We start from the raw sequence: 24,383 nt of genomic DNA, 5'->3' as shown, positions 1-24,383 counted from the left end.
TCTCTCAGAAGGCTTCCAACGATCTCCCCAGCCTCCCAGAGCCATCCCCCGGAAGCACAAGGATTATCAAGCTGATGTTATGTGTATAGATCATACAGTTTACCATGCTTCCTATGCAAATACTCGTTCAAGACGTTTCCTAGCTTCTGCTGCCCCTGTTCCCTTTCTAGCTGGTTTACAGTCCCTAAACCTCCATTGGGAACCCCTTCTGTGCCCGAGGTACAGTGCCAAGTGCTAGATGATCACTATAGAATGAATAGCATGCAAAACTAGTTAATATATATTATTTTTCAAGCAAGAGGGGTTCTCAGGACGTCTTAGAGACAAATTTAGTTGAGTTAGGCAGCTCATGAGGTAGTAAGAGAAGAGATTTCCAAGATAGAAATGACCCGACTTCATGAGTGAATGGATATATCTAGGGCTGTGGCTGAATGTATCGGACATAATAGATGCACAATAAATATTTGTTGGATGAAGGAATGACTGAAAGAATATAGGGAGAGAGAATGGTTTAGATGGATGTTTGATAAGTATAAGAGAAGTGCATATAAAAGTAGCAGCAGGCTTGAGATGAAAGAGATGCTGAATTCATGTTGGACCTGTTGGATTTACAGTGTTAATAGGAAATGTAGATGGACGTGGCCAGCTCAGCAGTTGGAGAAAAGGCAAGAGTGGAGACATTTGGCAATCATGCAAACAGAAAGGAGTATTGAAGGCCAAATAGTGACTGAGATCATCAAGGAAAAGAGTAGAGAGAGAAAAATGGTGGAAGGGAAAAAATACTTCTTTCCTCCTAGTTCCTCCTCATTCCTATAGCCTCTTCTCTCAGTACCTGTTTAACTTTGTCCTTCCCACCTGCTTCCTTTCCTCCCAAGTGTTGTCCATTTTCCCTCATTCTGGTCCAGCTTCCTTCTTCAGTGGTCAGATGCCATGCTTATCTCAGTCTTTTGTGGTCTTTCACACATGTACATGGGCATACTCTCTCACTGTTTCCCTCACTTGTGACCACTCAAGCAAGCATTTTGATCTTGAGCCTTTGAGTTGAATCGAAATGAGGGGCAAGTTCCAGAGGGCAGTACCCAATTTAAATCGTGCTTCTCCAGATATTTATTCCAGCTCTCTAAAAGCTCCAAGCTTATTCTCGTTTTATCTTTTTTGCAAATTAGATAAGAGTGGTATGATAACCATGTAAAAGATCAGAGGCATTGAGAGACTTGCAAGGTTATAAAGTCTAAAAGTGCCCTTTTCTCTGTAGCTTTTCCCAAAGGCTCTGAGGTCAGAGAGACTTCTGAATCAATATCTCCAACATAGCAACTATTTGAGTTTTGGAAAGTTCTGTCAACTCTCAGCTTTTGAGCCTGAGAACATTAATGCCTACCTAGCAGGATGGTTTTAAATTTTTAATGAGACAAATGCAAGGAAAGGATCTCATATAAATGATAGCTTTTGCCACTTTTTGTGTTGTTTCTAAGCCCAGGCCTGTCCCTCTTGAGCTTCACAGGCAATGAAATAAAAGAAGCAACTTTTACATCTTTCTTTTTTTTTTTTTTTAATAAATATTGACTAAGGGGAAGTAACTTGCTTGAACTTGAGAAAGCCATGTCTAATACTGAAGTTGACATTTCTGAACTCTTGATTCTTGACCTGGGCTTTAGTCTTCACTGAGTCGATGAGGTGTGTTTCTGTGTTTATCATTGGCTTTTTTGTTAGGGGTTTTTTGTTTTTCGTTTTTTTACTTATAAAAACAGAACATTTTCAGATGGTTAATTTTGTTGATCTAATTATACAATTTTTATAAATGTATAAAGAAGAAAATTAAAATTGCCCATAATCTCACTATCCAAAGATAACCAATGTTAACATTTTGATGTATGTCTATGTAAATGTTTACTTGCATACACACATGTGCATACATACATACCTATGTGTCCTCCCCATACATGTTTTTATGACCTCCTCTTAATGGATATTATGCCTTCGTTTCTAAATTTTCTCTAAGAACGCAGTGAAAAATTCCCTCATAATCTTTGTACTCTTGTTCATTTGTTTATTAAGTTCCTCTTAGAAGTTAGATTGCTGAGTCAAAAGGTGTGCCCTACTTTATATGTAGCTAACCCTTGAATAACACGGGGATTAGGGTTGCTAACCCCTCCGTGCAGTTGAAAATTTACATGTAACATTTGAATCCTCGAAAACTTAACTACCAGTGGCCTACTGTTGACTGGAAGCCTTACCAGTAACATAAGCAGTTAACTCATGTTCTGTATGTTATATGGACCCTTACGATAAAGTAAGCAAGAGAAAAATGTTAGGATCATAAGGAAGATAAAATACATTTACAGTACTATACTGTATTTGTCAATACCATAGGTTTACATCGTCTGTTTACAAGATAAATCATCTGTCTGAAATAGGGGACAACCACAGCTGCCGACCTCTATCTACGGTACATCTCAAGCGATTCAGCTTTTCTTATGTCATGACTTTTCTCTGTTTCTTGAGAGCACATCCAGCATCACTAGTAGCACTTTGTATGGGTTTCATGGTGTTATTCAAGGTTTACGATATTACCCTACACATGATTAAACAAGTATATGTGGAAAAAAACCCAGGAGAGAACACTTGTTACTGTGATACACAGTTTACTGGGAAGTAGTGCAGAAATTGATTAGTGTCACGTGGCATTTTAAGTGGATCCTCACAACACTTGAGCCCACCACAGCAGCAGCAGATGTCTGTGGTAGTAGGACGTTATTATCAGAGTAGTACAGTGTAGTCTATGGTAAATTTTATGCAGTTGTAATACACATTAAAAAGAAAAAATTAATAAATTTAAAAATATGCAGTTGTGATTTAATATTGCATCTTTACATTTCTGTCAACTGCAGATGTCACCATCTATGGTCAGTAAGTGATTGTGTGCATAAATTTTGATAAAGTTTAACTTTGTGTAATAGATTTGTGTTGATTTTATGGTAGTAAATGGATAAAATAGGCTAGTATCTACATATATTTTATGCATTCAGGACATATCTTTTTCTTAGTTTTTTTCAGTTTTTATAGGCTGTGGAGTTCATCTGTGAGTTTTCCAAATTGTTATAAATCGCCAAAAAATTTTCCAGTATATTTATTGAAAAAAACTCTCTTGTAAGTGGACCCATGCAGTTCAAACCTGTGTTGTTCAGGAATCAACTGTATTGCCAAATTTCCTACAGAAATTGTGCATTAATATTCTTACCAGTGGTATATGGCCAATCATATCCCTTTCTCTGCTGCCTAGTCACCCCTAGGTATTATTACATTATTCCATAAATATTTACTGAACACTTATTATATACCAGGCACTCTTAGAGGTGCTGGGAATACATCTATGAAAATCAAGTCCCTGCCGTCATGGAGATTTCATTTTACTGAGGGGACACAAATAGTAAACAACACCATAAATGTAATGTCAGGTGATAATACAGAGTGTTAGGGAAAAAAATACGGTATTTTTGTTCTTTTAATCTTTGCTGTTTGATAGCCAGATTCCATAAGATGTCATTTTTTATTATGATTCATTTATTCAATAAATATTTATTGAGCATATGCTGTAACCCTGGGGACCAGAGGTGAACAAGATGATAATGGAACTACATTCTACTGTGGAAAGATAGACAGTAAACAAACTAACAAGAGAACAGTATAATAGAGAGTAACTTTGGTGGGATTGGGAACATTTGGTTGTGTTTTCAGAGAAGGCCTCTCTGAAGAGTTAATATTTGATCTGAGACTAAAATGACAACAAATTAGTTATAAGATCTAGATGAATAAGGCATTGTCAAAGGGAACAACAAAACCAAAGGTTTGCTCTGCCTCTCCCGCTCCCGCTCTCTGTCTCCCTCTTTCTACGGTCTCCCTCTCTTGCGGAGCCTGGACTGTACTGCCATGATCTCGGCTCGCTGCAACCTCCTTGCCTCGGGCTCCGGTGATTCTCCTGCCTCTGCCTGCCGAGTGCATGGGATTCCAGGCACGCACCACCACTCCTGACTGGTTTTTGTGTTTTCTGTGGAGACAGGGTTTCGCCGTGTTGACCGGGTTGGTCTCCAGCTCCTGGCCTTGGGTGATCTGCCCGCCTCGGCCTCCTGAGGTGCTGGGATTGCAGACGGAGTCTCGCTCACTCAATGCTCAATGTTGCCCAGGCCGGAGTGCAGTGGCATGATCTTGGCTCGCTACAACCTCCACCTGCCAGCCACCTGTCTTGGCCTCCCAAAGTGCTAAGATTACAGCCTCTGCCCGCCCGCCACCCCATCTAAGAAGTGAGCAGCGTCTCTGCCTGGCTGCCCATCGTCTGGGATGTGAGGAGCCCCTCTGCCCGGCCGCTCCGTCTGGGATGTGAGGAGTGCCTCTGCCCGGCCGCCCCGTCTGGGAAGTCAGGAGCGCCTCTACCCAGCCGCCACCCTGTCTAGGAAGTGAGGAGCCCCTGCCTGGCCGCCCATCGTCTGGGATGTGAGGAGCGCCTCTGCCCGGCCGCCCCGTCTGGGAAGTGAGGAGCGTCTCTGCCTGGCCACCCATCATCTGGGATGTGAGGAGCCCCTCTGCCTGGCTTCCCTGTCTGGGAAGTAAGGAGTGCCTCTGCCCGGCCACCCCGTCTGGGAGGAAGTGAGGAGCGCCTCTGCCCGGCCGCCACCCCATCTAGGAAGTGAGGAGCGTCTCTGCCTGACTGCCCGTCGTCTGGGATGTGAGGAGCGCCTCTGCCCAGCCACCCCGTCTGGGATGTGAGGAGCGCCTCTGCCCGGATGCCCTGTCTGGGAGGAAGTGAGGAGCGCTTCTGCCTGGTTGCTCCAAATGGGAAGTGAGGAGCGCCTCTGCCCGGCCGCCCCATCTGGGAAGTGAAGAGTGCCTCTGCCCGGACGCCCCGTCTGGGAGGTGAGGAGCGCATCTGCCCGGCCGCCACCCCGTCTGGGAAGTGAGGGGTGCCTCTGCCTGGCTGCCACCCCATCTGGGAAGTGAGAGGCACCTCTGCCCAGCTGCCACCCCGTCTGGGAAGTGAGGGGCGCCTCTGCCCGGCTGCCACCCCGTCTGGGAGGTGAGGGGCATCTCTGCCCGGCCGCCCTTCGTCTGGGAGGTAGGGAGCACCTCTGCCCGGCCGCCCCATCTGGGAAGTGGGCGCCTCGCCCGGCCGCCTCGTCTGGGAGGTGAGGGGCATCTCTGCCCGGCCGCCCCGTCTGGGAGGTGAGGAGCGCCTCTGCCCGGCTGCCCCTTTTGGGAGGTGAGGGGCGTCTCTGCCCGGCTGCCACCCTGTCTGGGAAGTGAGGAGCGCCTCTGCCCGGCTGCCCCGTCTGGGAAGTGAGGAGCGCCTCTGCCCGGCCGCCCCATCTGGGAAGTGGGCGCCTCTGCCCGGCCGCCTCGTCTGGGAGGTGAGGGGCGTCTCTGCCCAGCCGCCCCATCTGGGAGGTGAGGAGCGCCTCTGCCCGGCGGCCCTTCATCTGGGAGGTGAGGAGCACCTCTGCCCGGCTGCCCCATCTGGGAAGTGGGCGCCTTGCCCGGCCGCCTCATCTGGGAGGTGAGGGGCGTCTCTGCCCCGCCACCCCGTCTGGGAGGTGAGGAGCCCCTCTGCCCGGCTGCCCCGTTTGGGAGGTGAGGGGCGTCTCTGCCTGGCTGCCACCCCGTCTGGGAAGTGAGGAGCGCCTCTGCCCGGCTGCCTCGTCTGGGAAGTGGGCACCTCTGCCCGGCCACCTCGTCTGGGAGGTGAGGGGCATCTCTGCCCGGCCGCCCCATCTGGGAGGTGAGGAGCGCCTCTGCCCGGCCGCCCTGTCTGGGAGGTGAGGGGCGTCTCTGCCCAGCTGCCCCTCCTGGGAAGTGAGGGGTGCCTCTGCCCGGCCGCTCTTCGTCTGGGAGGTGGGGAGCGCCTCTGCCCGGCCGCCCTTCATCTGGGAGGTGGGGAGCGCCTCTGCCCGGCCGCCCCATTGGGGAAGTGGGCGCCTCTGCCCGCCCACCCCATCTGGGAGGTGAGGGGCGTCTCTGCCTGGCCGCCCCGTCTGGGAGGTGAGGAGCGCCTCTGCCTGGCCGCCCCGTCTGGGAGGTGGGGAGTGCCTCTGCCTGGCCGTCCCGTCTGGGAAGTGAGGAGCGCCTCTGCCCGGCCGCTTCATCTGGGAAGTGGGGGGCGCCTCTGCTCGGCCGCCCCGTCTGGGAAGTGGGGAGCGCCTCTGCCCGGCCACCCCATCTGGGAAGTGAGGAGTGCCTCTGCCTGGCCGCCCCGTCTGGGAAGTGAGGAGCGCCTCTGCCCAGCCGCCCCATCTGGGAAGTGTACCCAACAGCTCTGAAGAGACAGTGACCATCAAGAACAGGCCATGATGATGATGGCGGTTTTGTTGAAAAGAAAAGGGGGAAATGTGGGGAAAAGAAAGAGAGATCAGATTGTTACTGTGTCTGTGTAGAAAGAAGTAGACATAGGAGACTCCATTTTGTTCTGTACTAAGAAAATTTCTTCTGCCTTGGGATGCTGTTAATCTATAACCTTACCCCCAACCCCGTGCTCTCTGAAACATGTGCTGTGTCAACTCAGGGTTAAATGGATTAAGGGCGGTGCAAGATGTGCTTTGTTAAACAGATGCTTGAAGACAGGAAAAAAAACAAACAAACCAATGAGCATGACTTACTGGAAGTATGGAAAGCCAGTGAGGCTGCAATGTAACAACTGATGGACAGAGTCAGAAGAGATGAGAAGTAGGTAGGTTAGGTTATAGGGTTTTGGAGACCACAATAAGGGATTTGGATTTTATTGTAATACAGTAAGAAATCTTTGAAGGTTTAAGCAGGACAGTGACATGATTTGATTTACTTTTTTTTTTTTTTTTTGGAGATGGAGTCTTGCTCTGTTGCGTTGTGCAGGCTGGAGTGCAGTGGTGCGATCTCAGCTCACTGCAACCTCCATTTCCCAGGTTCAAGCAATTTCCCCCACCTCAGCCTCCCGAGTAGCTGGGACTACAAGTGCGCCACCACGCTTGACTAATTTTTTGTATTTTAGTAGAGATGGGGTTTCACCATGTTGGCCAGGACGGTCTAGATCTCCTGACCTCATGATCCACCCACCTCGGCCTCCCAAAAGTGCTGGGATTACAGGCATGAGCCACTGCACCTAGCCTTGATTTACATTTTTTAGAGATGACTTTAGCTGCTGTGAAAAGAAAAGATGGTAAGCTAGGGAGACCATATAATTTATCATCCAATTGGGAAACTTTTGCAAATGAAAAGGGATGCTAACTGGACCAGGATGTCAAGCAACAGGTGAAAACTGGAACTGTCCCAAACAAAGCAGAAGTGTAGTCACCCTACTGTAAGAGGGGAAGAGTGAAATTAGGGAGATCAGTTAGAAGGTTGGCTGCAGTAGTCCAGGTCAGAAATAACTGTAGCTTGGACTGGAGTGGTGGTACAGACTGGGAGAGTGGAGGGATGTAGATATTTAGTAAATAAAATCAACAGGTCCTGATAACTTGGATGTGGATAACAAGGGGAAAGGAAGGAATTAAGAAGGGTACCCTGAGTTCTGGCCTGAGCAACTGAATGCATGTTGGTGTCATGCATTGAAATGAAGCAGACTTGGGAGGAACAGGGTTAGAGGAAAGATTCAAGAGTTCTGTTTTGAAGGTATAAAACTTACGATGCCTGTGGAATAGCCAACTGGAGATGCCAAGCATAACATTTGTACTGAGTTCAGAGCTCTGAAGAAAAGTCCTGACTAGAGATACAAATTTAGTCTTGTTAGCACATAGGTTATAGTGAAGTCATTGACCTGGATAAAATCATCTAGGTTGAGGCGACAAGAGGAAGAACATCCAGAACCTAGCCCAAGGGAACACCATAGTGCATAGCCCAAGGGAGGAAGAGCAGCTAGTGAGGTTGGAGATAAGGGAGTGTGCTCACATATAGTACAGCCAGACATCTTGCTTATGTTTATTGGAAACACATAGGGTGTGTGTGCCAATTCCCTGTGCTTGTCCTTTGCCCATTTTTCTGTTGCGGTGTTATAATGTTTCTTTGTTTTTTTCCTTTTTTTTTTTTTTTTTTCGAGAGGGTGTTTCACACTTGTTGCCCAGGCTGGAGTGCAATGGCGCAATCTCAGCTCACTGCAACCTCCACCTACCTGGCTCAAGCGATTCTCCTGCCTCAGACTCCCAAGCAGCTGGGATTACAGGCATGTGCCACCATGCCCAGCTAATTTTGTATTTTTAGTAGAGACGGGGTTTTACCATGTTGGTCAGGCTGGTCTCAAACTCCTGACCTCAAGTGATCCACCCGCCTCGGCCTCCCAAAGTGCTGGGATTACAGGCATGAGCCACCGCACCCGGCCAACATTTCTTACTCATTTGTAAGATCTACTTATATATTAAAGATTGGTATAGGTGGAACTGTATCTCCTAAAAAGATATGCTGAAGTTCTAACCACCCACTACCTCACATTGTGACCTTATTTAGAAATAGGGTCATTGGCAGATATAATCAGTGAAGATGAGGTTGTGCCAAGTAGAGTGAACCCTTAATCCAACATGACTACTGTCATTATGAGAAGAACATGTGAAGACACAGGGGAAGAATGCCATGTGACAGTGGAAGCAGAAACCGAAGTTATGCAGCTGCAAGCCAAGGAACACCGAGGACTGCTGGCGACATCAGGAGCTAAGAAAAAGGCATGAAACAGATTCTTCCCTGGAGCCTTCAAGAGAACGTGGCTCTGTAGACACCTTGAGTTCAGACCTTTAGCCTCCAGGACTGTGAGGGGATAAATTTCTGTTGCTTAAATCCACCTAGTTTCTGGTAATTTTTACTAGGAAATTAATATAGCCTCCTGTCATACATGTTACAATTTTCTTTCAACTTTCGATTTTGTTTTTTTAATTACAGAAGTTTTACATTTTTATATAGTCAATTCTACCACTCCTTTTCTTTATGATTTCTTAGTTGTCATTATTATGTCAACCTAAATAACAGACAGCGACTCTCTAAAAAGAAAGTGATATTTATTCAGGAATGGCATTGCAACCGGAGTGTGTGAGCCATAGTAAACTATGTGTGTATTCAGGGAGGTAAAGGAAGGCAAAAGCTTTTAAAGGAAAAATGAGGAGGATTACATAATTGTTTTGAGATAATTATCCTTATCTGCAAGGATTAATAACAAGGGTGGCTCCAGTCCAAGGTCAAGCAGGCAGTTGCTGGGCAGACGTCCTCATGGAAGTATTTTTTTCTGTAAGGTTGTGGTTCTTGCAGAGCCTTTTGTGGTACTTGTCAGGCATTTGTGCATAATAATCCTCCCTTCATGGCCTTCCCTAGCTCTATTTGTCAAGGTTTTTTTTTTTTTTTTTTTTTGAGACAGAGTCTCGCTCTGTCACCCAGGCTGGAGTGCAGTGGCACGATCTCAGCTCACTGCAACCTCCACCTCCTGGATTCAAGCAATTCTCCTGCCTCAGCCTCCCGAGTAGCTGGGATTACAGGCATGTGCCACCACGCCTGGCTAATTTTTTGTATTTTTAGTAGAGATGGGGTTTCACCATATTGGCCAGGCTGGTCTCGAACTGCTGATCTTGTGATCCACCCACCTCGACCTCCCACAGTGTTGGGATTACAGGCATGAGCCACCACGCCCGGCCAAGTGACTCCATTTTGATACTAACAACTCACATTTCCCTCATTTGATCAAGATGTTTTCCCAAAAACATTGCCAATCAGCTTGTATAATAGTTCGGGTGTGTGTGTGTGTGTGTGTGTGTGTGTGTGTGTGTGTGTGTGTGTGTGTGTGTGTGTTGTTTGTTTGTTTGTTTTGAGATGGAGTCTCACTCTGCCACCCAGGAAAAGTGATCTCGGCTCACTGCAACCTCCGCCTCCTGGGTTCAAGTGATGCTCCCAGTCAGCCTCCTGAGTAGCTGGGATTACAGGCAAGCGCCACCATGCCTAGCTAATTTTTTATTTATTATTATTATACTTTAAGTTCTGGGATACATGTGCAGAACGTGCAGGTTTGTTACATAGGTATACACGTGCCATGGTGGCTGCTGCACCCATCAACCCATCATCTACCTTAGGTATTTCTCCTAATGCTATGCCTCCCCTAGCCCCCACCCCCCAATAGGCCCCAGTGTGTGATGTTCCCATCCCTGTGTCCATGTGTTCTCATTGTTCAACTTCCACTTATAAGTGAGAACATGCAGCGTTTGGTTTTCTGTTCCTGTGTTGGTTTGCTGAGAATGATGGTTTCCAGCTTCATCTATGTCCCTCCAAAGGACATGAACTCATCCTTTTTTATGGCTGCATAGTATTCCATGGTGTATATGTGCCACATTTTCTTTATCCGTCTACCATTGATGGGCATTTGGGTTGGTTCCAAGTCTTTGCTATTGTGAATAGTGCTGCAATAAACATACGTGTGCATGTGTCTTTATAGTAGAATGATTTATAATCCTTTGGGTATATACCCAGTAATGAGATTGCTGGGTCAAATGGTATTTCTGGTTCTAGATCCTTGAGGAATCACCACACTGTCTTCCACAATGGTTGAACTAATTTACACTCCCACCAACAGATTAAAGTGTTCCTATTTCTCCACATCCTCTCAAGCATCGGTTGGTTCCTGACTTTTTAATGATTGCCATTCTAACTGATGTGAGTTGGTGTATCATTGTGGTTTTGATTTGCATTTCTCTAATGACCAGCAATGATGAGCTTTTTTTCATATGTTTGTGGGCCACGTAAATGTCTTCTTTTGAGAAGTGTCTGTTTATATCCTTCGCCCACTTTTTGATGGGGTTGTTTGTTTTATTCTTGTAAATTTGTGTAAGTTCGTACGTTACCTGTTCATTCTGCTGATAGTTTCTTTTACTGTGCAGAAGCTCTTTAGTTTAATTAGATCCCATTTGTCAGTTTTGGCTTTTGTTGCCATTGCTTTTGGTGTTTTAGTCATGAAGCCTTTGCCCATGCCTATGTCCTGAATGGTATTGCCTAGGTTTTCTTCTAGGGTTTTTATGGTTTTAGGTTTTACATTTAAGTCTTTAATCCATCTTCAGTTAATTTTTGTATAAGGTGTAAGGAAGGGGCCCAGTTTCAGTTTTCTGCATATGGCTAGCCAGTTTTCCCAACACCATTTATTAAATAGGGAATTCTTTCCCCATTGCTTGTTTTTGTCAGGTTTGTCAAAGATCAGATGGTTGTAGATGTGTGGCATTATTTCTGAGGCCTCTGTTCTGTTCCGTTGGTCTATATATGTGTTTTAGTTACTGTAGCCTTGTAGTATAGTTTGAAGTCAGGTAGCATGATGCCTCCAGCTTTGTTCTTTTTGCTTAGGATTGTCTTGGCTATATGGGCTCTTTTTTGGTTCCTTATGAACTTTAAAGTAGTTTTTTCTAATTCTGTGAAGAAAGTCAGTGGTAGCTTGATGGGGATCGCACTGAATCTATAAATTACTTTGGGCAGTACGGCCATTTTCATGATACTGATTCTTCCTATCCATGAGCATGGAATGTTTTTCCATTTGTTTGTGTCCTCTTTTATTTCGTTGAGCAGTGGTTTGTAGTTCTCCTTGAAGAGGTCCTTCACATCCCTTGTAAGTTGTATTCCTTGGTGTTTTATTCTCTTTGTAGCAATTATGAATGGGAGTTCGCTCATGATTTGGCTCTCTGTTTGTCTATTATTGGTGTATAGGAATGCTTGTGACTTTTGCACATTGATTTTTGTATTCTGAGACTTTGCTGAAGTTGCTTATCAGCTTAAGGAGATTTTAGGCTGAGACGATGGGGTTTCCAAATATACAGTCATGTCATCTGCAAACAGACAGTTTGACTTCCTCTCTTCCTATTTGAATACGCTTTATTTCTTTCTCTTGCCTGATTCCCCTGGCCAGAACTTCCAATACTATGTTGAATAGGAGTGGTGAGAGAGGGCATCCTTCTCTTGTGCTGGTTTTCAAAGGGAATGCTTCCAGCTTTCGCCCATTCAGTATGATATTGGCTGTGGGTTTGTCATAAATAGCTCTTATTATTTTGAGATATGTTTCATCGATACCTAGTTTATGGAGAGTTTTTAGCATGAAGGGGTGTTGAATTTTATCAAAGGCTTTTTCTGCATCTATTGAGGTAATCATGTGGTTTCTGTCATTGATTCTGTTTATGGATTATGTTTATTGATTTGCATATATTGATCCAGCCTTGCATCCCAGGGATGAAGCCAATTTGATTGTGGTGGATAAGCTTTTTGATGTGCTACTGGATTTGGTTTGCCAGTATTTTATTGAGGATTTTTGCATCGATGTTCATCAGAGATAATGGCCAGAAATTTTTTTTGTTGTTGTGTCTCTGCCAGGTTTTTGTATCAGGATGATGCTGGCCTCATAAAATGAGTTAGGGAGGAGTCCCTCATTTTCTGTTGTTTGGTATCGTTTCAGAAGGAATGGTACCAGCTCCTCTTTGTGCCTCTGGTAGAATTTGGCTGTGAATCTGTCTGGTCCTGGGCTTTTTTTGGTTGGTAGGCTATTAATTACTGCCTCAATTTCAGAACTTGTTATTGGTCTATTCAGGGATTCAGCTTCTTCCTGGTTTAGTCTTGGGAGGGTGTATGTGTCCAGGAAATTATCCATTTCTTCTAGATTTTCTAGTTTATTTGCATAGAGGTGTGTATAGTCTTCTCTGATGGTAGTTTGTATTTATGTGGGATCAGTGGTGATATCCCCTTTATCATTTTTTATTGTGTGGTGATATCCCCTTTATCATTTTTTATTGTGTCTATTTGATTCTTCTCTCTTTTCTTCTTTATTAGTCTGGCTAGCGGTCTACCTATTTTGTTAATCTTTTCAAAAAAACAGCTCCTGGCCGGACATGGTGGCTCATGCCTGTAATCCCAGCACTTTGGGAGACTGAGGTGGGCATATCACAAGGTCAGGAGATCGAGACCATCCTGGCTAACACGGTGAAACCCCGTCTCTACTAAAAATACAAAAACAAAATTAGCTGGGCATGGTGGTGGGCACCTGTAGTCCCAGCTACTCAGGAGGCTGAGGCGGGAGAATGGTGTGAACCCAGGAGGTGGAGCTTGCAGTGAGCCGAGATCGCGCCACTGCACTCCAGCCTGAGCAACAGAGCGTGATTCAGTCTCAAAAAAACAAAACAAACAAACAAAAAAAACCAGCTCCTGGATTCATTGATTTTTTGAAGGGTTTTTCATGTCTCTTATCTCCTTCAGTTCTGCTCTGATCTTTGTTATTTCTTGCCTTCTGCTAGCTTTTGAGTTTGTTAGCTCTTGCTTCTCTAGTTCTTTTAATTGTGATGTTAGGGTATCAATTTTAGATCTTTCCCGCTTTCTCCTGTGGGCATTTAGTGCTAGAGATTTCCCTCTAAACACTGCTTTAGCTGTGTCCCAGAGATTCTGGTACATTGTGTCTTTGTTCTCATTGGTTTCAAAGAACTTATTTATTTCTGCCTTAATGTCGTTATTTACCTAGTAGTTATTCAGGAGCAGGTTGTTCAGTTTCCATGTAGTTGTGCGATTTTGAGTGAGTTTCTTAATCCTGAGCTCTAATTTGATTGCACTGTGGTCTGAGAGACTGTTATGATTTCCATTCTCTTGCATTTACTGAGGAGTGTTTTACTTCCAATTATGTGGCCAATTTTAGAATAAGTGAGATGTGGTGCTGAGTAGAATGTATATTCTGTTGATTCAGGGTGGAGAGTTCTGTTGATGTCTATTAGGTCCACTTGTTCCAGACCTGAGTTCAAGTCCTGAATATCCTTGTTAATTTTCTGTCTTGTTGATCTGTCTAATATTGACAGTGGGGTGTTAAAATCTCCCACTATTATTGTGTGGGAGTCTAAGTCTCTTTGTAGGTCTGTAAGAACTTGCTTTATGAATCTGGGTGCTCCTGTATTGGGTGCATATATGTTTAGGATAGTTAGTTCTTCTTGTTGCATTAATCCCTTTGCCATTATGTAATGCCCTTCTTTGTCTTTTTTGATCTTTGTTGGTTTAAAGTTTGTTTTATCGGAGACTAGCATTGCAACCCTTGTTTTGTTGTTTTTTTTTTTTTTTTTTTTTTTTGCTTTCCATTTGCTTGGTAATTTATTCCTCCATCCCTTTATTTTGAGCCTATGTGTGTCTTTGCACATGAGATGGGTCTCCTGAATACAGCACACCAATGGGTCTTGACTCTTTATCCAGTTTGCCAGTCTGTGTCTTTTAATTGGGGCATTTAGCCTGTTTACATTTAAGATTAATATTATGTGTGAATTTGATCTTGTCATTGTGATGCTAGCTGGTTGTTTTGCCCATTAGTTGATGCAGTTTCTTCATAGTGTCAATGGTCTTTACAATTTGGTATGTTTGGCCAGGCACGGTGGCTCACCCCTGTAATCTCAGCACTTTGGGAGGCTGAGGTGGGCAGATCACAAGGTCAGGAGATCGAGACCATCCTGGGCAACATGGTGAAACCCTGTCTCTACTAAAAATACCCAAATTAGCTAGGTGTGGTGGCGCGCTCCTGTAGTCCCAGCTACTCGGGAGGCTGAGGCAGGAGAATGGCTTGAACCTGGGAGGCGGAGATTACAGTGAGCCAAGATCACACCAATGCACTCCAGCCTGGCAACAGAGCGAGACTCCATCTCAAAAACAAAACAAAACAAATACAATTTGGTATGTTTTTGCAGTGGCTGGTACCGGTTTTTCCTTTCCATATTTAGTGCTTCCTTCAGGAGCTCTTGTAAGGCAGGCCTGGTGGTGACAAAATCTCTCAGCATTTTCCTGTCTGTAAAGGATTTTATTTCTCCTTCGCTTATGAAGCGTAGTCTGGCTGGATATGAAATTCTGGGTTGAAAATTATTTTCATTAAGAATGTTGAATATTGGCCCCCACTCTCTTCTGGTTTGTAGGGTTTCTGCAGAGAGATCCGCTGTTAGTCTGATGGGCTTCCCTTTGTGGGTAACCTGAACTTTCTCTCTGGCTGCCCTTAATATTTTTTCCTTCATTTCAACTTGGTGAATATGACGATTATGTGTCTTGGGGTTGCTCTTCTAAAGATACTCCTCGAGAATTTTTTTGTATTTTTAGTAGAGATGGAGTTTTGCAATGTTGGCCAGCCTAGTCTCGAACTCCTGACCTCCAGTGATCCACCTGCCTCAGCCTCCCAAAGTTCTGGGATTACAGGCATGAGCCACTGTGCCTGGAAATAGTTCAGTTTTTATATCCCTCAGTGCCAGGATGGACCTATCCTGGATTGTTGGTCTCATTCCATGTTGTAGGGAGTCATTGACAACTAGGAGTCAGTGTCAAAACTCTTTTAGCCACGTTTGAGCAACAAGGGAGGTTTGGAGGGAGTAGCTCTCAAGCTAAGTTTACCTGGAGTTCATTATTAAGTTTAATTTTATCAGTTCCATAGGTGTTTCCTGTCACCTCAAAGTACTGGGCCAGCATTATTCTGTTAGGCATTGTAGTTTGGCAGAATTTTAACAAGTAATAGCTACAAAGTTTAGAAAGTAAAATGATAATCTCGGTTTGTGTAATAGTTTTCAGCCATGAACCTAGGATTCAAGGTTCAATTAAACCTTTGAATCAATTGAATAAATCAAATGACCACGGAGAACTAGGTGACACCTTTTGTAACCATGTGGCCTGTTTTCTTATTTTGCATATATGGGTCTCGACTTTCCCAAAGGCCATTATCTAGGTACAGCATGAAGTATTAGCAACAGCACAGAAATTTCCTTATTTAACTAATAGATAATATAGACCAATTTTATCATCTAGGATCCCATGACTGGGTGGAATTAAAGCAGAGAGAGAGCAACAGTTGTATTAGGGATGTTGCCAAGGTCACCCACTAGATGGACTAAAGGATCCCTTAAACCAGTTTCTGTCAAGTTACCAACAGAAGCTGCTGATTGTGAAATTTCAATTACACCATTATCCTGCCAAGTGGAAAAGGTAGGATTAAGAGGAGTAGGAGTCTGATTATGTAGTCTTGTTCTAACGTCTAGGGAAAAGCTGTCTGCAGCATGAAAATGTCAACTTATTGTCCTGGTTTGCAGTTTTGAATATCTCTGGTTATGGCACTGGATGGTTTGGTGAACTTTCTGTGTGACGCATCATCAGCCATGAGACTTGCCCCTTAAAATTTATCTAGTTTTAGCTTTTAGGATTTCAGGAACAGAGCAGTTCCTGTTTTTACTAATTTCATGGAAGAAAAGATGGGAGGAATCTAGAAGAATTTAAGATTTAGTTCAGTCTACCAGTATATAACAGGAACTCAAAGACAATGCACAGGGCTATAATCTAAGAACAGATGTATTAACAGCCTTACTTACTGTAAGGCTGGGAACCCTTGAAGCCAGGCATTATATGCACATTCTCAAATATGATGCTCTAGTTAAAGCCTTGGTAATATATGTAACCAATGTTTCCAACTGCATCCTGTTATAAAGAGAGAGCAAATTTTATTAAACTTATGTAAATAATTCTTGCCATAAAAAATAAGAATACTCATGGATAGTTTCTGAACTTTAGAGGAATCAAATAGGGACAAAAAAAATGTTTCCACCTTTGTTCATAAAGTATACCAAATTACTGTAAACTAATAAGTAGCTTAAGAGAAAGAAAAGGTTTCCTTAACTCTAGAAAACAAAATATTTAAATAAAGAAACTGGCTAGGCATGGTGGCTCATGCCTGTAATTCCAGCACTTTGGGAGGCCGAGGTGAGCAGATCACCTGAGGTCAGGGGTTCGAGACCAGCCTGGCCAACATGGCGAAACACTGTCTTTACTAAAAATACAAAAATTAGCCAGCATGGTGGTGGGCACCTGTAATCCCTGCTATTCCAGAGGCTGAGGTTGCAGTGAGCTGAGATCGTGCCACTGCACTCCAGCCTGAGCAACAGAGCAAGACTCCACCTCAAAAAACAAAAAAAAGAACCGATAATGTTTCAAATAAAAGTCATAAAAACGTTATCTTCAGGACCGGGTGCTGTGGCTCATGCCTGTAATCCCAGCACTTTGGGAGGCCGAGGCGAGCTGATCACTTGAGGACAGGAATTTGAGAACAGCCTGGCCAACATGGTGAAACCCTGTCTCTACTAAAAATACAAAAAATGAGCTGGGTGTAGTGGCACACATTCGTAACCCCAGCTACTCTGGAGGCTGAGAAAGGAGAATCGCTTGAACCCGGAGGCGGAAGTTGTAGTGAGCCAAGATTGTGCCACTGCACTCCAGCCTGGGTGACAGAGTGAGACTGCCTTTTTTTTTTTTTTTTTTTTTTTTTAAAAAAAAAAAGAAAGCCAAGAGCACAGAATCAGGATATACTGGAGGAAAACAACTTTTCTAGGCCTTCAAGATAGAACATTTCAGTGTCAGGCCATTAAAGCAGAGTTAGAGCTGGAGAAAAAAAGTTACAGAAGATGAAAAAGTTAAAAGAGAATTATCACCTCACCAAACAAAAAGATATACCTTCTCAAGGAGAGAAAGCGGAAGACCAAAAGGCAGAAATGTCTGACCTGCAAATCACATGAACAAGATACAGCAAAAGTTTAACTACTGAGATATGAATCTGAGAAGCTTCCACAGGAAAACTCTACCTCAAAACATGAAATTACCATTCTAAATGAAGAAGATTCATTTTAAAACTGATATTAGAGAAATGAAGACTGAAAAAAAAAAAGCTGCACGTCAGAAGATGGTTGAAAATTTAAGAAACAAATTTCAGAATTAGGTCAAAATCTCTTGCAAATGTTATTAAAAGCAGATCAATACTTCAAGAAAACATTGTTCTAATATAGGAGAGCAAAATTTTAGTTTTCATATCAATGTGTATATAAATATATATATACACACATGTATTTTTTAATTGAAGCAGTCTTTAGAAATACTTATAAGTAAGTTTCTTCTAATTATAGCCAACTTGGGTCACCACAAATTTCTTTTGTAAATTCATCCTTCGCAAACTTTCCATGATATACTCAGACCTTCTATGGCATGTTTAGACCTTTAGTTTTGTCCTTCTTTCTTAAATAATTAGTCATTTTACTTAAGGATAAAATTTAATTTCTTGCCTTATTTCTAAGACAACAACAAATCTAAGACTTGCTGTCATTTTAAGAACACCTTTTCTAAAAAGAAACACTACCACATGAAATGCACACATTAATTATAGGATACATCCTGGTTGTATATGTATTATGGAAACATTCCACATATTAGATTATAAAATATGGTGTTATCAGTTGTGTCAATCATTTTAAAACAATTATATTTTCTCCAATTATTTGCAACACTTTTTTTTTTTAGAATCTCACTGTTACCCAACCTGGAGTTCAGTGGCAGAATCATAGCTCATTGCAGCCTTGAACTCCTGGGCTCAAGTGATCTCCTGCCTCAAGTCTCCTGAGTAGGCAGGACTATAGGCAAACACCACCATGCCTGGCTAATTTTTTAAATTAATTAATTTATTTTTTGGTAGAGACAGGGTCTCACTATGTTGCCCACACTGGTCTTGAACTCCTTGCCTCAAGTGGTCCTACCACATTGGCCTCCCAAAGCACTGGGATTACATGTGTGAGCCACCACACCTGGCCTGTAGCATATTTTTATACCAAATTATTTTATTTACTTGTGTTTCTGGGTTTTCCATTATGTTTCATTGATTTCTTTATTCAATACCATAACTTTCCTGTTTCATTTTTATAGTTTGATATATCTTTCAGGATTTCATAAAGCAGTATATGTGTTAGGCTGTTCTTGCATTACTGTAAAGAAATCCCTGAGAATACTCATCTCTCACCTTATGCAAAAAATCAATTCAAGATGGATCAAAGACTTTTATATAAAATTTTTTTAATTAAAAAACAAAAGAAATGCCTGAGACTGGGTAATTGATCAAGAAAAGAGCTCACAGTTCCAAAGACTGTACAGGAAGCATGGTGCCGGCATCTGTTCACCTTCTGATGAGACTTCAGGAAGCTTACAATCATGGTGGAAGGCACAGTGGGAGTTGGCACGTCACATGGAGAGAGCAAGAGAGTGAGAGTGGGGGTGCAAAGGTGCCACAGATGCAAACAACCAGATCTCGCAATAGCTCATTATTGTGAAGACAGCACCAAGCCATGAGGGATCTGCCCCCATGACCCAAACACCTCCCACCAGGCCCCACCTCCAACCTTGGGGATTACCATTCAACATATGGGGAATACATACATATGTACGTATGTGTCTCCTTACTATTTTTCCCCCCAAAAAAATGTCCTGGCTATTTGTACCCATTTGTTCCCCCAAATGAATTTTAGAATAATTTTGTCGAAGACTGCATTAGACTGTTTCTTTGGGCCGTATAATTATTTGTTGCATGGGGTTGTCCTATGCACTGTAGGATATTTAATAGCATCTCTGACCTCTACCCGCTAGATGCCTGCCAGTAGTAACCCCTCAACTTGTGACAATCAAAAATGTCTCCAGACATTGCCAAATAGCCCCTGGGTGGGGGGTAAAATTGCACCAGTTCAGAACCACTACATTAGTTTTATAAGTTAATTAAAGGAGAGTTAATGTCTTTACAATATTGTCTTTCTAAGCAGAAGTACAGTATAACTTTCATTTTATGAGATTTGCTTCTTGGTGGTCAGTAAAACTATAAGACTTCCTTGGGTTTGGTGCCTTTTTATGGAGCTAGTGTTTTGATTCTGAATGACTATGTGCTATGTAGGGTTAAACATCAATCATGGTAAGCATCACATAATAAGAATAGCTGGCATTTATGCCAGGTACCATGTCAAGTGCTTTACTTGGATTAACTCATAATCTTCACTGCAACCCCATGAGGTAGGTAGTATTATTATCCCTGTTTGGTAAATGAGGAAACTAAGGTAGCTTCAACCAGATGCTAACTAGTAGAGCAGGTTTACCACCGCTTGTCTCCATCTTTAAGATCCTGGGGCAAACTTTTTCAAACCTCATACCAGGTTTCCAAGGGAACATCAGGTGGGGATGGTAGTAGTAAACGGTTAAGTGGAAAAAAGCAAGTCACAAAATATAATTCTATTTTTTAAATGGATGGTTTGGAAAAAATAGACTCACCAGAGTTTTTTAATACAAAAATTGTTTTTTAAAACTCCTTTTTTTTTTTTTTGAGATAGAGTCTTGCTCTCTCACCCAGGCTGGAGTGCAGTGGCACAATCGCATAAGTTAGTGAACTTATTAATATAATATTCACTACAGCTGTGTGGAGCTGCCATAGAATAGAAAGGAAAATTCATCTACATTTTGAATTTAATACATCAGATGTGAAATTAACTTGGATCTTAAATCAAGTTCAGCTTCCTTGTAAGCCTGCAGATCACTTCCAACATCCCTCATTTATCCTGAGCTGTCTTTGGCAGGTTGGTGGGTCTGGCTACCCATGAAGACAAAGTGTTCCTTCCTGTCTGGTAGGGATTTAGTTTTGTATTTTTATATTAGCTAATTTGTAAAGTGTTACCGTATTCCAGTGGGTCTTTTAATAACAGCTTTATTAAGGTATAATTCCATACCATACCATAAAATTCTCTGAGTTGTGCAGCCATCACCACTATCTAATTTTAGAACATTTACTTCACTCCAGAAGGAAACCCTGTACCCTCCAGTGGGTTCTCTGGTTTGCTTATGTTTTAAAGGTACATAATCATATCATTCGAAAAATAAATTTTTCCCATTTTAAATTATAAACATTAGGCTGGGCACGGTGGCTCACGCCAGTAATCCCAGCACTTTGGGAGGCTGAGGTGGACAGATCATTTGAGTTGGGAGTTCGAGACCAGCCTCGACAATATGATGAAACCCAATCTCCACTAATACAAAAAATCAGCCAGGCATGGTAGTCCAGCTACTTGGGAGGCTGAGGACTGAGAATCACTTGAACCTGGGAGGCAGAGGTTGCAGTGAGCCAAGATGGCTCCACTGCACTCCAGCCTGGGTGACAGAGCAAGACTCCATCTGGAAAAAAAAATTATAAACATTATATTTAAATTGTAAATAGGCCGGGCGTGGTGGCTCACACCTATAATCCCAACACTTTGGGAGGCTGAGGCAGGCGGATCACTTGAGGTCAGGAGTTTGAGACTAGCCTGGCCAACATGGCGAAACCCTGTCCCTACTAAAAATACAAAAGTTAGCTGGGAGTGGTGGCACGCGCCTGTAGCCCCATCTACTCTGGAGGCTGAGGCATGACAATTGCTTGAACCTGGGAGGTGGAGGTTGCAGTGAGCCGAAATCGTGCCACTGCACTCCAGCCTGGGCAACAGAGCAAGACTCTATCTCAAAAATAATAATAATCATAAACTGTAAATACAGGTAAGAAATCCTTATGTAAGAACCTGCCCCTGTCTATTTCTACTCTAGATAACTGCAGTTTTTGTGTATTGCTCCAGAAATTTTCCTTGTGTGTGCACAAACATATTTAAATGTATAATTCTTTCCCAATGCGGTCATACTAACTTTTTAAAATTACTTAATATATTATAGGCATTAAAATAAAAACAAAAATAAAATGTATATGTATTTATATATAATTAGTATACATATTTTAAAATTAAAAAAATATGTAATAGACATTTAAAAAATTCATACCTCATTCAGACCATTATTCATTTTGCTTGCAATGGTATTCCCAGTGCACAACATGGTGCCTGGTACATTGTAAGTATTCATTCAATAATTGTTTTATCAGCTGCATGTTATTCTAATGTTAAAAAACCATAATTACTCAGGAATGGAAAACCAAACATCGTATGTTCTCCCTCATAAGTGGGAGCTAAACTATGAGGATGCAAAGGCATAAGAATGACTTTGGCGACTCGGGGAAGGGGTGAGAAGGGGGCGAGGGATGAAAGACTACAAATTAGGTTCAGTGTATACTGCTTGGGTGGTAGGTACACCAAAACCTCACAAATCACCACTAAAGAACTTACTTGTATGACCAAATACCACCTGTTACCCAAAAACCTATGAAACTAAAAAGAAATTTTAATAAAAATTTTTAAAAACCAAACTTAGCCAGTCTCTTATTGATTTTAATTTTTTTGATGTTAGACTATGATATGATGAATCCTCTTGCATGGTCATTAAAATACGGGTTTTTTTCTCTGCATTTTATGGTTAAAAAAGGAAAAAAAAATGTTTGTAGGACAAGTTCCTTGCAGTGGAATTTTGAGGATAAAGAGTAATATGTCTTTTTTTATTTTAATATATACCACTATTGTGGACATTATGTCATTCCTTGTGAGATCTAGTGTTTGAATCTCAGAACACTAGGAGTGTACAGAACTCCCACGTTCAGAGATACAATCTACTTCTGTGTAAAGAAGCAGAAATGGCAGATGCTCAATTTCCCAGGCTCTGGTACACCTAGTGCTCAGATGTGGGACCTAGGTTCTACCAGAAGCTGGTGACGGGAAGAAGCAAGGCCCAGGTGAATTCCAATTTAGTGAAGATGGCAGCAGCAGTGGCAACTACATACAGCAGTAGTAAAGTTCTTTGTTTTTTTCTTTTTTTTTTCAGATGGAGTCTTGTTGTGTCACTCAGGCTGGAGTGCAGTGGCACAACCTCAGCTCACTGCAACCTCTGCCTCCTGGGTTCAAGTGATTCTCCTACCTCAGCTTCCTGAGTAGCTGGTATTACAGGTGTACGCCACCACGCCCAGCTATTTTTTGTATTTTTAGTAGAGATGGGGTTTCGTCATATTGGCCAGGCTGGTCTCAAACTCCTGACCTTAAGTGATCCGCCCACCTCAGCCTCCTAAAGTGCTGGGATTGCAGGCATGAGCCACCGTGCCTGGCTGCTTTTTCTATTTCAAATGAAGTTATGAATCATCTTATCTGTTACTTTTTAAAATCCCATTGGAATTTTGTTTGTAATTAAGCTTATAGATCAATTTGGGTAGAACAAATGCTTTTTAAAATTTAAATTTTTGTTATAAAATGTGTATAATGGCTGGGCACGGTGGCTCAAGCCTGTATTCCCAGCCAGCACTTTGGAAGGCCAAGGCGGGTGGATCACTTGAGGCTGGGAGTTTGAGACCAGCCTGGCCAATATGGTGAAACCCCATCTCTACTAAAAATACAAAAATTAGCCAGGTGTAGTGGCATGCACCTGTAATCCCAGCTACTCTGGAGGCTGAGGCAGGAGAATCACTTAAACCCGGGAGGTGGAAGTTGCAGTGGGCTGAGATCATGCCACTGCACTCCAGTCTGGGTGACAGAGCAAGACTCTGTCTCAAAAAAAAAGGAAAAAAAAAGTTTTATGAATAAGTAATTTAAGTAGACCTATATTCAATAAAGAAATAGAATCAATAATTATTAGTAACCTTCCAAAACAGAAAGCCCCAGGCCCAGATGGGTTGGCGAGTGAATTCCAACAAATATTTAAGGAAGAAATGATATAAATTCTCAACAATCTTTCAGAGAATAGAAGCAGAGGGACTACTTGCTAACTAGCTCTATGAGACCAACATTACACTGATACCAAAGCAAGACAAATTATAAGAGAAAACTACAGACCAATATCTTTTATGAACACAGATGCAAAAATCCTCAACAAAATATTAGCAAATCAAATCCAACAATGTTCAAAAAGAATTACACATCGTGATCAAGTAGGATTTCTCCCAGGTATGCAAGGTCAATTCTACATTTGAAAATCAATTAAATCCATTAATGCAATTCACCACATCAGTAGGCTAAAGAAAAGAAATCACATGATCCCTTCCATAGAGGCCAAAAAAGCATTTAACACCCACTCATGATTTAAAAAAAAAAAAAAAAAAGGCTTCCAGCAAACTAGGAATAGAGGGGAACTTCCTCAACTTCAGAAAGAACATCTACGAAAAACCTGCCACTAACATCATACCTAATGGTGAAAAACTTGAAGCATTCCTACTAAGATCAGGGATAAGGCAAGGATATCTCCTCACTACTCCTTTTCAGCATTGTACTGGAAGTCCTAGCTAATGTGACAAAAAAACAGAAGAAAAGAAAGATACAGGGCCGGGCATGGTAGATCACGCCTGTAATCTGAGCACTTTGGGAGGCCAAGGCAGGTGGAGTACTTGTGGCCAGGAGTTCGAGACCAGCCTGGCCAGTGTGGTGAAATCTCATCTCTACTAAAAATATACAAATCAGCCAGGCATGGTGGTGAGCACCTGTAGTCCTAGCTACTTGGGAGGCTGAGGCAGAAGAATCACCTGAACCCAGGAAGCAGAGGTTACAATGAGCCAAGATTGCACCACCGTGCCCCAGCCTGGGTGACAGAGTGAGACTCTGTCTCAGAAAAAGAAAAGATATGTGGACTGTGAAGGAAGAAATAAAATTATCTTTGTTCACTGAAGATATGATTTGTCTACATAGAAAATAATCTAGAAA

The 24,383-nt window shown here is 42.6% G+C and overlaps 1 protein-coding gene across 2 annotated transcripts in view; it reads left to right on the top strand.

Annotated features, from left to right (window-relative positions):
* The window catches only part of LOC109026962 (SUMO-interacting motif-containing protein 1-like), a 60,313-nt gene that overhangs the window by 1,449 nt on the left and 34,481 nt on the right, over window positions 1-24,383 (top strand). The gene's annotated exons all lie outside the window — the stretch shown is intronic.

The sequence above is a fragment of the Gorilla gorilla genome, chromosome 4 (genome assembly GCF_029281585.2).
Source record: "Gorilla gorilla gorilla isolate KB3781 chromosome 4, NHGRI_mGorGor1-v2.1_pri, whole genome shotgun sequence".
In the NCBI taxonomy this organism is placed as follows: Eukaryota; Metazoa; Chordata; class Mammalia; order Primates; family Hominidae; genus Gorilla; species Gorilla gorilla.
The sequence above is the reverse complement of the archived record's forward strand: the minus strand, read 5'-3'. Positions and strand labels throughout refer to the sequence as shown.